At 42.8% G+C, this 13,457-nt stretch overlaps 1 protein-coding gene across 7 annotated transcripts in view; it reads right to left on the minus strand.

Moving 5' to 3' along the window:
* Positions 1–13,457, minus strand: part of DDR2 (discoidin domain receptor tyrosine kinase 2) — a 163,738-nt gene that overhangs the window by 124,968 nt on the left and 25,313 nt on the right. For 6 of the 7 annotated variants that reach the window (XM_074038806.1, XM_005541125.5, XM_074038798.1 and 3 more), the window contains one exon: positions 6,748–6,911. The exons of the other annotated variant lie outside the window; for it this stretch is intronic. The gene's annotated coding sequence lies outside the window, so the exon portion shown is untranslated. The remainder of the gene's footprint in view (positions 1–6,747; positions 6,912–13,457) is intronic. 7 annotated transcript variants of the gene reach the window in all.

Raw genomic sequence — 13,457 nt, forward strand, 5'->3', positions numbered from 1 at the left:
AAGAAAACCAAGATCTCCAAGATTTGCAGAGCAGAGCAGAGTGCTCACATCCTCTAGTGATTACATGGGTCCCACCTCCCTCCTCCTACAACCTCCGACTTCACTGTATTTGTGGAGCAGATGCCTCCATGCCAGCTTCTCTTCTGTATTTCCTGATCCTTGGCCTAAGTCTCTGCCTTCTGTCTCTGTATGCTTGGCGTACACACACAGCTATTCTTGGAGCTTGTGTGTGCCATCATTTCACAATTCAAAAACCCAAATAAGAGACAGGTGGTGGGATTCTCTAAGAGAATTAGAAGAATGACTCCAAGCCCACACAGCCTGCCCAGTGAATAGCCCAGAGTGAGGCCGAAACCAACGCTACCTTTTTAGGAGTAAAATGTGTATTATAACCAACTTGTACAAGTCTTTTTATTTCCTTGGTCCCAAATATATTTTTACTCAGAATTTCCTTTTGATTCCAATTCTTGGGAAAAGTCAAACTTGTGTTGAACAATTAATGAAATCAATTTGTGGAGGAGGGAGTCAGCTCAATAAAATTACAAAAATTACAACCATTTCTTTGAGGAGAGACATATTAAATGGATTTTGGAAAGTCACAGGTGCTGTGGTACCATTATCTAGACCAATTTTAGGCTCAAGACCCTTTGTGGGTCGCTTGGGAATTACGGTTTATGGTTCAGCTTCTCCATGAATAGCCATGGATTCAGATGGGCTTGGAAAGTTTGCCAATGGGGCAAGAGAGTATAGCTATTTGATTCCTTTAAGGAAATATTTAGGGTCACTCACATAAGCTAGGGTCAGCAAACTGTTTTCTATAAAGTCCCAGATAGTAAATACTTTTGGCTTTGTGGGTCATACGGTCTCTTTTACAACTATGCAACTCAGTCAATACAGCACAAAAGAGGCCATAGACAATATGTAAATACATGAGTGTCACTGTGATCTAATAAAACTTTATTTGCAAAAAGAGGTGGCAGGCTGGGTATCACCAGCAGGCCACAGTTTTTCAACTCCTGTCATAAACCATCTGTTCTGTGCAGGAGTGTCACTCTCAGGAGGGAAGGTGTCCAGTGACATCTCTAGATAGGAAGTTGCTTTGAAGCGAGAAAACTTCAAGGCCTGGTTGTTGTATCATTACCAAAGCAACTGAGTGCCAGAACTTGCATTTAACGTGATCCCTAGGTGATGTGTATACATTACATCTGGAGACCAGCAAGTCTCAAAGGACGGTCAAATTACACAGATTCTGATTTAGTCTGAGGTCTTAGATCCTGCTTTTTTTTTTTTTTTTTTTTTTTTTTTTGAGACGGAGTCTCACTCTGTTGCCCAGGCTGGAGGGCAGTGGCGCGATCTCGGTTCACTGCAACCTCCACCTCCCGGGTTCATGCCATTCTCCTGCCTCAGCCTCCCGAGTAGCTGGGACTACAGGCGCCCGCCACCATGCCCGGCTAATTTTTTTTATATGTTTAGTAGAGACAGGGTTTCACCGTGTTAGCCAGGATGGTCTCGATCTCCTGACCTCGTGATCCACCTGCCTCGGCCTCCCAAAGTGCTGGGATTACAGGCGTGAGCCACCACGCCCAGCTTAGATCCTGCATTTTTAACAAGCTCTTTGATGATGCCAATGCTCTCACTAGATAATATTTCAGATAGCACAGATCTATTTTAGACCATTCTCTACACGACTTAATACTGGACCAGAACATAAGCACGGGGTGGGGGGTCCCAACTGCCCACCGCCACCTACCTCCTCTACCCTCAAATAAAGTAATGCCTGATAAATACTATGCTAAATGTTACGCAAAAGTGAAAATGTTTGACAGAGACTCAGACCTTACCTAGAAGGGATCATGGTTTTTTGAGTCCGGAAAAAAAGGTAATGTCTCTTATAAGACAATTAGATATCAGTGGGAAATCCTGAAACATGCTATGAAAGTCTAGAAAAGAGACTCCAAACCCCTCTCATCCATCATAAATGGAGAAACCAGGAGTTCTGTGCCCTAAAAAACAGGAAGTTTGAGCAAGTTCAGGCTCAGGAAGCAATTTAGTGAACACTGCCAGCCAAAAATACTTAACAACATTGTTCCTGCAGCCCACAATTTGGGGCTAAAATATGTAGTATAATACAAAAAATTACAAAGAAATGAGAATCAAAACAATGAAAATAAGATTCTACCTAGCAGCCCAAATCTGCTCTGACAGCAATAGAGTTTGTGGCTAACCCTGAAATCTACTCTTATAAGCTATAATGATCAAAGCAAAAACAAGAAATTGAGACCTTAGAAAATGCTTGTTTCAAGTGCTTCATGCATACATTTTTTTTACATTTTCCAAATGGTTTATTGTCATGACACCTTATATCTGATTCAGGACTGCACTCACACTCAGCAAGAGGGACATCAGAAATGAGCATCTCTAACAGTAAAGTCATCCTTCCCCGCTAGAGCACATAAAATGCACGTGCTGAATCCCTAACATGGTGTCCAGACTGTCCAGATGTCTTAGCCCAGCCAACAGTCAGGGCTCTTCACAGTCTGGCAATTGTCCTCCTTTCCAGTGTTACCTTCCACCGCTCCTCAACCCAATCCTCTGCCCCAAGTAGACAGCCATTTCCTCCCTCCCCTCCACTCCACATGCCCAGCACAGTACTTGTTCACCAGATCACAGCTGCCTAGGTCAGCTCCAACGATAATGACCCACATCTTCCCTTCTGCATATCAAATTCCTTCCTAGCCCCCAAGGCTTGGCTCAAGCTCCACACCCTCTATATTCAAAGCACGTGTTCCTTAAACATCCCAGCTACAAGTGTTCTTTCCTTCCCTCAACCATTTGTCATGGTCCTGACTCATGCTCGCCTCCCTTTAGTGTAATTCTCTTTTGTGTTCCTTTCCTTTCCTATTAGCCCATGCCCATGAGAAACCGAGGCTGGAATTCTCTCTTATTTATATTTGTATCCCTTCAGACTACTTCCAGAGTCCCTTACACATTACAGGTACTCAATAAACTTTGTTATCTTTTTGGTAAATAAAAATATTGTCCACAGTTTATGAATCCCATGAACAAATAAGAGCATGTTATTCTCTAGACTGCTCCCCTCCTCCCTAGTTCTTTCTTCATGTTACGGAAGTCTGCTCTCAGCTTATGCTTTTCAGAAGGTTTCTGGAGCCCTGTTTGCCTAGAATTGTCCATGTTCAGCCCTTGGTTCCTCCCCTCCATTCCTCTTCGAAGAACTTTTACTTATTTATTTATTTATTAATTTAATTTATTTATTTGTTATTGAGACAAGGTCTCATTCTATCACCCGGGCTGGAGTGCAGCGATGTGAACAGGGCTTACCATGCCTCGACCTCCCAGGCTCAAAAAATTCTTCCGCCTCAGCCTCCCCAGTAGCTGGAACCACAGGCAGGCACCATCACACCTGGCTTTTGTTTTTGTTTTTGTTTTGTTTTTGTTTTTGTTTTGTACAGACAAGGTCTTGCGACATTGCCGAGGCTGCTCTCCAACCTGGCTCAAGTGAGCCTCCCTCCTCGGCATCCCAAAGTGCTGGGACTACGGACGTGAGCCGTTGAGTGGCCTGAAGAGCTTCTCTCCTCAGTTTCTGCTACGTTCTCTCCCTCTCTGGTGGAGGGACATCCACAGCAGCTATAGATTCTCTGGTTAGTTGAACACTGATCCTGAGTTTGTCTTTCTAAAATAATCCTGGCACAGCCATCATCCCAAATTTCAGACGTTGGGGTTTATGCAGCAACATGATCACAGAGTTTTGTTTACTTCAGCTGTAATCCATTCTGTGACAAGCAGACATTTCCAGGTGTGTCCTATCACAGCCAGACCATCATCCTCACTGCCACTCCCACCTGCAATGCCCCAGGCTGCCCTGTCTTCATGCCCTGGAAAGTGTGCACAGCAGAATACATAAAACCAGAACCTCCAACCAGAGACTTGCGAGAAACACACCATTCCTAGGCCACTTGCTGTGGGAAAAAGACAGTTTCTAACTAATGAAGGAAGACTAAGTCATAATTGGAAATGCAGGCTTTTCCCTTTCAAGGAGAAATTAATGTTGGCAGAGTTGCTCTTTTGAGCTGCCCTCCAATGATTTTGGAAGAGCCATTTTAGAAGAGAGAAGGAAAGGAAGACAGTGTGAATGGCAAAGGGAGAGAAGAAAATAGTGAAAGAGAAGGCGATGGAAAGAGAATACAGAAAAGGAGGGAGACAGACGGAGGAGGGGGTGGAAGGGAGAGGGAGAGAATAAGGATCCAAAAGAGAAGGGAGCAGATTGGGGAGTGGGGAGGGCAAGGGAAGAAGGGGAGGAAAAGGGAAAAGCGGAAGGAGAGGGTGGAGGAAGACTGACTGGGGGTACCACCACTGGATCTCATAAGCACAGGGCCATCGGTGCTGCAGTGGTCTTGACTTCTCCCTCTGGGAACTCTAACATCCACTAGGAGACAGGCCCCCCACAGCTTGTTAGAAATACTCAGTGCTACAAAATCTGTGTCAGAGTTCCCTAGCCCCAGACAACTGAACAGAACTCAGGAGTTCAATCTCCAAAGGCTGTTGTTACCCTTCTGCTCTCAGTACCTATTAAAGAGGCAATATCTTTGAAAAGTAGGTGGCCACACCCATCCAGAGTATGCCTTATGTTCCAGATTACCTATTAATAACTTCTCCTGTCCTCACTAGTTCTCCAGATTGGATGCTGAATTATTTGGTCTCCCTATTAATAAGAAACACAAGAAACTAAAACTTAGTAAATCTCTAAACAGATTGAAATATTCAGTCTGATCATTCCCAGAAAGAGAATGAGCCTGAATTGATGACCAGAAGGACTCTTCCTGGAGGAGCCAAGGTATGTGAGATAGCTCTAGGGATAATATGACAGTGGGGTTGGAGGAGGGCACCGAAATCAGGCTTCATAGGACAAGGCTATATATAGCACATGCCTTGAATATTGAAATAATAATTTATGGAAATCACTGTTTAAGATTGGTGGCCAGGCATGGTGGCTCATGCCTGTAATCCGAGCACTTTAGGAGGCCATGGTGGTAGGATTGCTTGAGCTCAGGAATTCAAGACCAGCCTGGACAACATAGTGAGACCCCCATCTCCACAAAAAATACAAAGTGGTGGCGTACACCTGTATTTCCAGCTACTTGGGAGGCTGAGGTGGGAAGATCACTTGAGCCTGGAGGCAGAGGTTGCAGTGAGCCAAGATTGCACAAGATCACACTGCTACACTCCAGCCTAGGTGACAGACAGAGCAAGACCCTGTTAAAAAAAAAAAAAAAAAAATCCAATGGCAGGGGAAGAAAAGACCACAGTGATAGTTTCTGAAAGGTAAAGCAGAACAAATGATAGATAAATAATGTTTGAAAAATCTCAGGTAATAGAGAAACACTATAATAATTTCTGGTTGGTGGTGAAGCATAGCAATGAATTATTCATTCTAAAATATACACTGTGAAGGCTCAAGTTAAGACCTCTTAACTCTCCCATACCAAGAGTCTATCATAAGGAAGGAAAAAAGGGAGGAAAAGAAAGAGGAAGGAAGAAAGTGAGGGAGGAAGAAAAGGCAAATTTCAAGGCAATCTGTGGGAAGAAGAAAATCTAAGATATTAAACTATGAAGTGAATTATTACCACCAGGAAACTAAAGAGCAATGAGGCATTCCCTAGATAATAAACAGAGAGGAGGGGATAATCCAATAAGCATCTTGACAGGGAGAAGAAATCTTCTGGGGAATGTAAGAAAATACTACTTTAGCCCCACCCTTATCCCAATAATCATTCACATTATTTACTCAATCATTCATTCATTCAGCACACATTCCAGAAGCTATGCAGAATACAGTAAAGCCCAAGTTGAATCTGAGGGCTCTCACTGAGCATCCTCCATGTGTCAGACCCTGTGCTAGATGCTAGAGGCACAGGCATGAAGGAGATATGGAGCTCCAGGCTGGGAAGGTCTCAGATGCAATCTAGAAATTGCTACAGTTCTAGATCCTCGGTGGGATTTGAGCCTGCCAAAGGATGAACCGAGAAGTCCCATTCAGACCAAAATTCACCTGTAGCAGACCACCTTGATATGTGGAAATAGTTTCCTAATAAAAGTTCTGCAATATAGCATGCTTCTCTTTTTGCCTTGAGTCACAGCTAAGCGTGGTACAAATCTGCAATCAGTATCCCTGGGCTAGGTTTTCTTACATTTAATTTCCCCAAAACATAATTACAGGACTCTTGTACTATTATCCCGGTTGTAGTGCTTCTATTAAGTATTGTTTTACTCTAAATCACCTCAAATTATTCCTAGAAGAAAACAACTTATAAAATGATTGTTAAAAATAAAAACAAATTTTAATATTAGAAAACATGAATTGACGCAGGAACCCTAGAGATTTCCAGTGGGTCCTGTAAGGACAGAGAAGTCCCAGAAAGAGGCCAGATACCCTGGCTCACTCAAAACTGAGGAAGACACTCTAGGCCAGGACACTCCAGAACTGCCCTCTAATCTAGGGCTGGTCACGACCAAATCAATGGAAGTGAAAATGAGTTAATTGACAGTCCATATCAGATTTCCTATATAGTCAAATACATTGTCTCCTCATCTGATAGCACCCCTAGGCACAGAAACCAAGTGTTCAACTTTCCCTGTGACACCAGGCAGGATAAGTGGGGGGATTCAATGTGAGCCACACCACTCCCAATCTCATGTGGTAACAGAGCCTCGGTGACTGGATCTACTTACATCAACAGGGGCAGAGCATTCTCTGTGGAGCAGGATCCTCAAAAACAGCTGGCCTCTACTTCTCTTCAATTATTTCAGCTTCTTTAGAACAATTCAAGCCACAAACCTTGGAACTTTCTATAGCATTGAACCCCAGGCAACTTGTAGATCTCCCTTGATGGAGGCTGGGAAAAAGAGAAAGCAATATTTTATTACAGACTTCGGTTCTATTCACATTTCTTTCGTCCTTGGCACTCCTGTCCAGCACTGTGCAAAAGAAGCTTTCCAAGCACACCAGGCACTGAAGGAATTGGATGTATCCCAGAGGATCTCAGAGGGATGTTGTTTATACCTACTGATATTTGCCCAGTTAGAAATTAAAACTGAGAATTTAAAATTTGTGTATTAACTCATTAAATAATAGTAATTTTGTTGAATAATACTTGTTATAAAAATAACTTTATCTTCAAAATTGTTATAAAAATAACTTCATCTTCAAAATGAGAAGAATTATATCATTTTACATTCTTTAAAATCTCTTAAATATTTGGCTTGACCAGACACAGTTGTATTATCATATCTGCTTCTGGATTCAATTTGTTGCAATGGCACATGTCACTGAGCCTCTGGAAAACTCCACTGTACACTCATGAGAGAATGAGAATAAAAGCAACTTGGTATTATTATTAAAATAATTTTGATCTATGGATCTCCTGAAAGGGTCTCAAGGACTCCCAGGAATCCCAGAACACGCTGGGAATCACTGCTCTGGACAATGAAAAGTGAGTCTCATTTCCACCACACCATCCCCACCTTCAGAGGTAACTAGTTATCAGTTACTTGAGTAATTTTCTAGAAATACTTTACACATATAAAAACTATGGATTTGTAGTGTTTTGGGTTTGTTTGTTTGTTTGTTTGTTTTGCTGTAGTATTCTTTAGACAGGGTCTTGCTTTGTTGCCCAGGCTGGAGTGGAGTGGAGTGATCATAGCTCACGGCAGCCTTGAACTCCTGGGCTCAAGTGATCCTTCTGCCTCAGCCTCCTGAGTAGCTAGGACTACAGGCACACACCACCATGCCCAGCTAATTTTTGTATTTTTTTATAGAGACCAGGTCTTGCTATGTTGCCCAAGCTGGTCTCGAACTCCTGGCTTCAGGCAATCAAGCGATCCTCCCACCTCGGCCTCACAAAGTGCTGGGATTACAAATGTGAGCCACCATACCTTGAGAGGCACAGATTTTTAATTTAAAAAGTTGGATATTAGCATGCTATATATTTCACCTTGGCTTGTCTGTTATACATGTTGGGGACAGTTCCACGTCTGCATACATAGTTACCTCTTTCCTTTCCTCTGATCTGGTGTGTCCCTCTGAATGGATATAACTCCCTATAACTATATACAGTGCCACAGTGTTCAGGCGGGCTGCTGAATGGCTGCTGTAAGTTGCCCATTTCTTTAGTGGAGTGCTTATTGGGAATAAAATGGCCACACAAAGCAAGAACAAATGCTACACATCTTAGCACAACTTTCCTCCAGCTTCTAGTTTCCTAACAAGGTATCCAGCTGAAGTCTTGCAAAGTTGACAAAACAACCAAACTTTTACTATACTTCTGCCCTTTACTACTTGGGGCTTACCTCACACTGCTCCAGAAAATTAACATTAACAATCTCTGAGCTAACGTTTATAGGGATGTTTACAACCACCAGTCTCTCCTAGTTCTTGAAACATTCACTATCATCAGCATCACATCAGCGTCAGGGAAGAAAACAGGACCCAAGGGTCCCCAAACAGTTTTTCGTTTGTTTGTTTGTTTGTTTTTTGTTTTTTGAGACAGAGTCTCACTCTATCACCCAGGCTGGAGTGCAGTAGACACGATCCATGATCTCAACCACTGCAACCTCCGCCTCTAGGGTTCAAGTGATTCTCATGCCTCAGCTTCCCAAGTATCTAGGATTACAGGCATGCGCCACCATACTTGGCTAGTTTTTGTATTTTTATAGAGACAGGGTTTGGACATGTTGCTCAGGCTGGTCTCGAACTCCTGACCTCAGGTGATCCACTCGCCTTGGCGTCCCAAAGTGCTGGGATTACAGGCATGAGCCACCGTGCCCAGCCCTCAAACAATATTTCTGAAAGCTAGTTTCCCGCAGTACTAAGGTGGCAAAAGGTAAATCCTGTTGGTTCACAATTTCGCTGACATAGAAGCTAAAGGAAACCCCGCCTCATAAAGCTAATTTGCTTTGATCACATTGAAGATCTCAAATGCTAAAAGTTTCTTTCTTTGTTTGTTTGCTTGTTTGTTTGTTAAGACAGGGCCTTGCTCTGTCACACAGGTTGAAGTGCAGTAGTGTGATCATGGCTCACTGCAACCTCCACCTCCTGGGTTCAAGCGATCCTCCTACCTCAGCCTCCCAAGTAGCCGGGACTGCAGGTGCATGCCACCACACCCAGCTAATTTTTGTATTTTTTGTACAGACAAGGTTTTGCCATGTAGCCCAGGCTGATCGCTAACTCCTGAGTTCAAGCAGTCCTCCCACCTCGTCCTCCCAATGTGCTGGGATTAGAGGCATAAGCCACTATGCCTGGCCACAAATGCTAAAAGTTTTATAGACTATCTGAGTTCATTCCTTCACTCAGATTTACTAGCTGTACAATCTTGGGAGGTTGCTTAGCATCTACTTGTAAAATAGAGATGATACTTATGTGACAAAGTTATGAGGAAGTATAATTATAATTATGTAGAAAATGTTCCTACCACATAGTGGGTACTCAGCACTCGGTAATTGTCAAGTCCCCTTTCCTTATTGTCTATGAACCAAAATGAGCTGTGGGGCTGATCTTATGTCCTGGACTTAGCTGGTTTCTCAGGGAACCCCAGTGGTGTAGTCTTTTAGGAAGTCTGGGAATGTAGGAAACTGAGGTAAGAGAAGACGGTAGAGCATTTTTTTCCCAAACAAAAGGAATTTCCTGGAGTGTCTGTCATCTGTCTGATTCAAGATGAGAAGCACAAGTCTGCTTTCCTGCATCCCTCCCCACCAAGCCAGGAAGATGGGCACCAACAGTCCCTGCATTTCTGTTTCAGCTTTCCAATCTGTCTCTGAAATTACATAGTCCAGTGTGGTTTGCATTTGTAGGTCCATAGAGCATACAGAAAACCCCGCCCAGGCTTGGAGGAGCCCCTCAGCTAAGTATGACAATTTTTGAATCCTTCCAAGAGTAGAACCAGTACCTACAATTACAGGATGTATTATTACCTCCATTTACAAATGAGGAAACCAATATTTAGAGATGCTAACTAAATTCCCCAAGCAGCCCTAACAAGGCCAGAGTCGGAATTCCAAACCAAGTCTGTCTTATGCCAAAGTGCATGTTTTCAACCACATCATCAGATGACGCTCCAACTAGGAAAGATAACACCTTTCCCATGATGTAGTGAAGCCAGCCGGTTTCTTGGAGATAGTGAGATTTCACAGGACAGACAAATATCCTTAACCATAGGCTGATGGTCTTACTTAAGCAAAAGTATAACTAAAATCAAAGTCAAAATTCTTCAGAAAATTATTTCTAAACTTGACACAAAAGTAGAATGGTAAAACACCAAAGAGTAAACCAAGATTCAATTCATTTTTGGATTATTGTAGATTATTTATTTTACTTAAATTTAATTAGTATTTTGTTAGGAGATTAAGATTATTACATTATTTCAATAGATTATTGTTTTAATAGCTTAATAATTTAATAGGAATTTATTCAACCATGTTTTTGAGTTCCTAATATATAATATGCACTATAGTTGATAGAAAGATGAAGGAAACATGTTCCTTGGCCTCAAAAAAGATATAAAGGATACTACAAGATATAGTAGATATATAGTTTGGGTTGGTAAGGTAGTAAGAAAGAAAAGAACAAGGCACTAAAAGAAGGAGAAATCAAGCCAGTTGAGAGTTCCCTAAAGATTTGTTGGAGTGAGGAGGCATTATTTGAGCTGACTCTTGAAATATCACTAGGATTTTGTCAGGTAGAAAGAATGCAGACAAAAGTCTAAGAAAAGGGAACAATTTGAATAGGCAAGTTATGAGATAAGAAGACTAATAAATAGTTGGCAGGAGGACAGGAACACACAGGTAATTGAAGACAAAGCTGGAAGCTGGAAGATGATTGAGGTGGGAAAACGCAGGGCTCCGAATGCCACCAAGGGGTGAGCACAAGAGAGCCAGGAAGGGCTTTGGAGAGGTGGGATGGCAGGCTCAGAGAAGCTCTGTGAGGCTGAACCTGGCATATGGAGTGCTTTGGAGGAGAGACCTGGGACAGGATGACCAATGAAAGCCTTATGTACAATAATGACATCGGGAAAGGGAAATAAATAATGTGGACATATAATAATATAGAGAGGGGCTGGGCACGATGGCTCATGCCTGTAATCCCAGCACTTCGGGAGGCCAACGCAGGTGGATCATTTGAGGCCAGAAGTTCAAGACCACCCTGGCCGACAAGGTGAAAACACGTCTTTACTAAAAATACAAAAATTAGCTGGGCATGGTGGTGCACACCCACTGTAATCTCAGCTGCTTCGGAGGCTGGGACATGAGAATCACTTGAACCTGGAAGGCTGAGGTTGCAGTGAGCTGAGATCGAGTCACTGCACTCCAGCCAGGGTAACAGAGCAAGACTGTCTCAAAAAATAATAATAATAATGTGGAGAGAATTGAGAATTGACCAGTGACTACCACAAGAGGGAAGAAGGAAGGAGTCAAAAAGCCTGGGTGTCTGGGCTGCATGTGACCAGGAGCACATAGTTATTTATTTATTTATGAATTTATTTTTGATATGGAGTCTCACTCTGTTGCCTAGCCTGGAGTGCAGTGATGCAATCTTGGTTCACTGCAACCTTCACCTCCCAGGTTCAAGTGATTCTCCTGCTTCAGCCTCCTGTGTAGCTGAGATTACAGGTGTGCGCCACTCCACCCTGCTAATTTTTGTATTTTTAGTAGAGATGGGGTTTCACCATGTTGGCCAGGCTGTTCTCGAATTCCTGACCTCAAGTGATCTGCCTTCCTTGGCCTCCCAAAATGTTGGGATTACAGGCATGAGCCACAGCACCTGGCCAGTTATTTATTTATTTATTTTTAACCTGGAAGAGGAATTGGTTTGTAAGGGGAGACTGTGAGTTTGGTTTGAAACATAAGTAATTTGATTTCCTTAGAATGAAAACAGATAGACACACCTTGACTTTGGCATTCAAGAGAGGAGTTGGTCTTAGAGATCCACATTTGAACTTCAACTACATAAATGCAATAATTAAAGTCTGAGACAGATTAAGTGATCCAGGAGGAAGGAAGAGAAGAAAAGCGAAGACAGAACGTTGGGGCCCACCTGCATGGGGTGGGTGAGAGGAGAACAGCTGTGTTTCCTTTACCTTCTTCCAGGTAAGACTTGGGTCAACTTAAAAATGGTTCCAGACCTAACCCAACCTCCTTATTTTACAGATGAAGGAAACCCAAACCCAGAGGGTTAATTGATTTATCCAAGGCCTCACAGCTTCTTAATAGCAGAACTGAGACTAGACGGATTAAGTGACCATTGGGAATTAGTGTTGCTTAGCAACTGAACTAGTTGCTGTATATCACATGATGTGGCTGGATTCAGAGAAGCCTGAGAACACACTGCAAACTTCATCTATCTTTGTTACATCAGCCCAGCACTGTAACTGGGCCCAACAGTCGAATCAGCTCAGGGGTTCAGACCGTATCTTATTCATCTTCTTGTCACTGTCCCCTCTACCCTCTCTTTTCCTACCACTGCCTCCACCACCAGAGTTATTGCAGAGTAGAGAAAGTGCAGATTATTTTCCTTTTTGAGTATAAAGACAGGCTTTTGAAAGGAGTTGAAGAGTTCATTTACAATGAACATAACCCCTGGGAAAACTGAACCTCAGAGACATTCAATGACTTACCCCAGATCACCAGTTAGTGGTAAAGCCTGGACCCAAATCCCAACTCTTGTTTTTTTGCATGACACTACCAACCTCTAGTGCAAGAGACAAACTTTCTAGTCCCTAATTTCTTTACATATATGCTGTGTTATCCTCTTCTTTCAAGGTGCTTCTTTTTAAAAGAGCTCCATGATCCAAAAAGTTTGTGGAGTGCTCCAAGCTCGCCCTCTCTTGGATAGTCAAAATGTTGATTACCATATTAAAGACTGTGGGACATCCTGCAGTAAAGAAACTTGCTTAATTCTCTAACAATACTTTTTGAACTAATTTGACCATGGAACTGTGACCCTGTAATCTACTTACAAACCCACAGATTTCCAAGAATGGCACTTTGGGAAACAGTGCCTAAGTCTCATTAGCAAGACTTCCTTTGTCGGTCTAAAGCAGAAATGTCACTAGTGAGTGGTCCTCACTGTGGGATGAGGTCGGGGAGTGATGAGAGACAGAAGAAGCAACAAATTGTCCTAGTCTCTTCCAGAGCCATCTGCTCTGCCAGCAACAAAGGGTGAAACAGCTACTGAGCAATTTCAATTTGGAATCCTCACTGTAAGCTTAAGGTACTGTCTCCTACTAAGGGTTCTGGTGAGAAAATGAGTGTTTTTGTTCTCATATGTTCCACATCAGCTGATGTGCTCGTTCCACACTGCTTCTGCCACCATTCATGGTCATGCCATCTTGTCCTTCCACATCCCTCTGGCTTTTCTTTCTGCACTCCACCACCCTGGTCTAAACCCT

The sequence above is a fragment of the Macaca fascicularis genome, chromosome 1, assembly GCF_037993035.2.
Source record: "Macaca fascicularis isolate 582-1 chromosome 1, T2T-MFA8v1.1".
NCBI classification, from domain to species: Eukaryota; Metazoa; Chordata; class Mammalia; order Primates; family Cercopithecidae; genus Macaca; species Macaca fascicularis.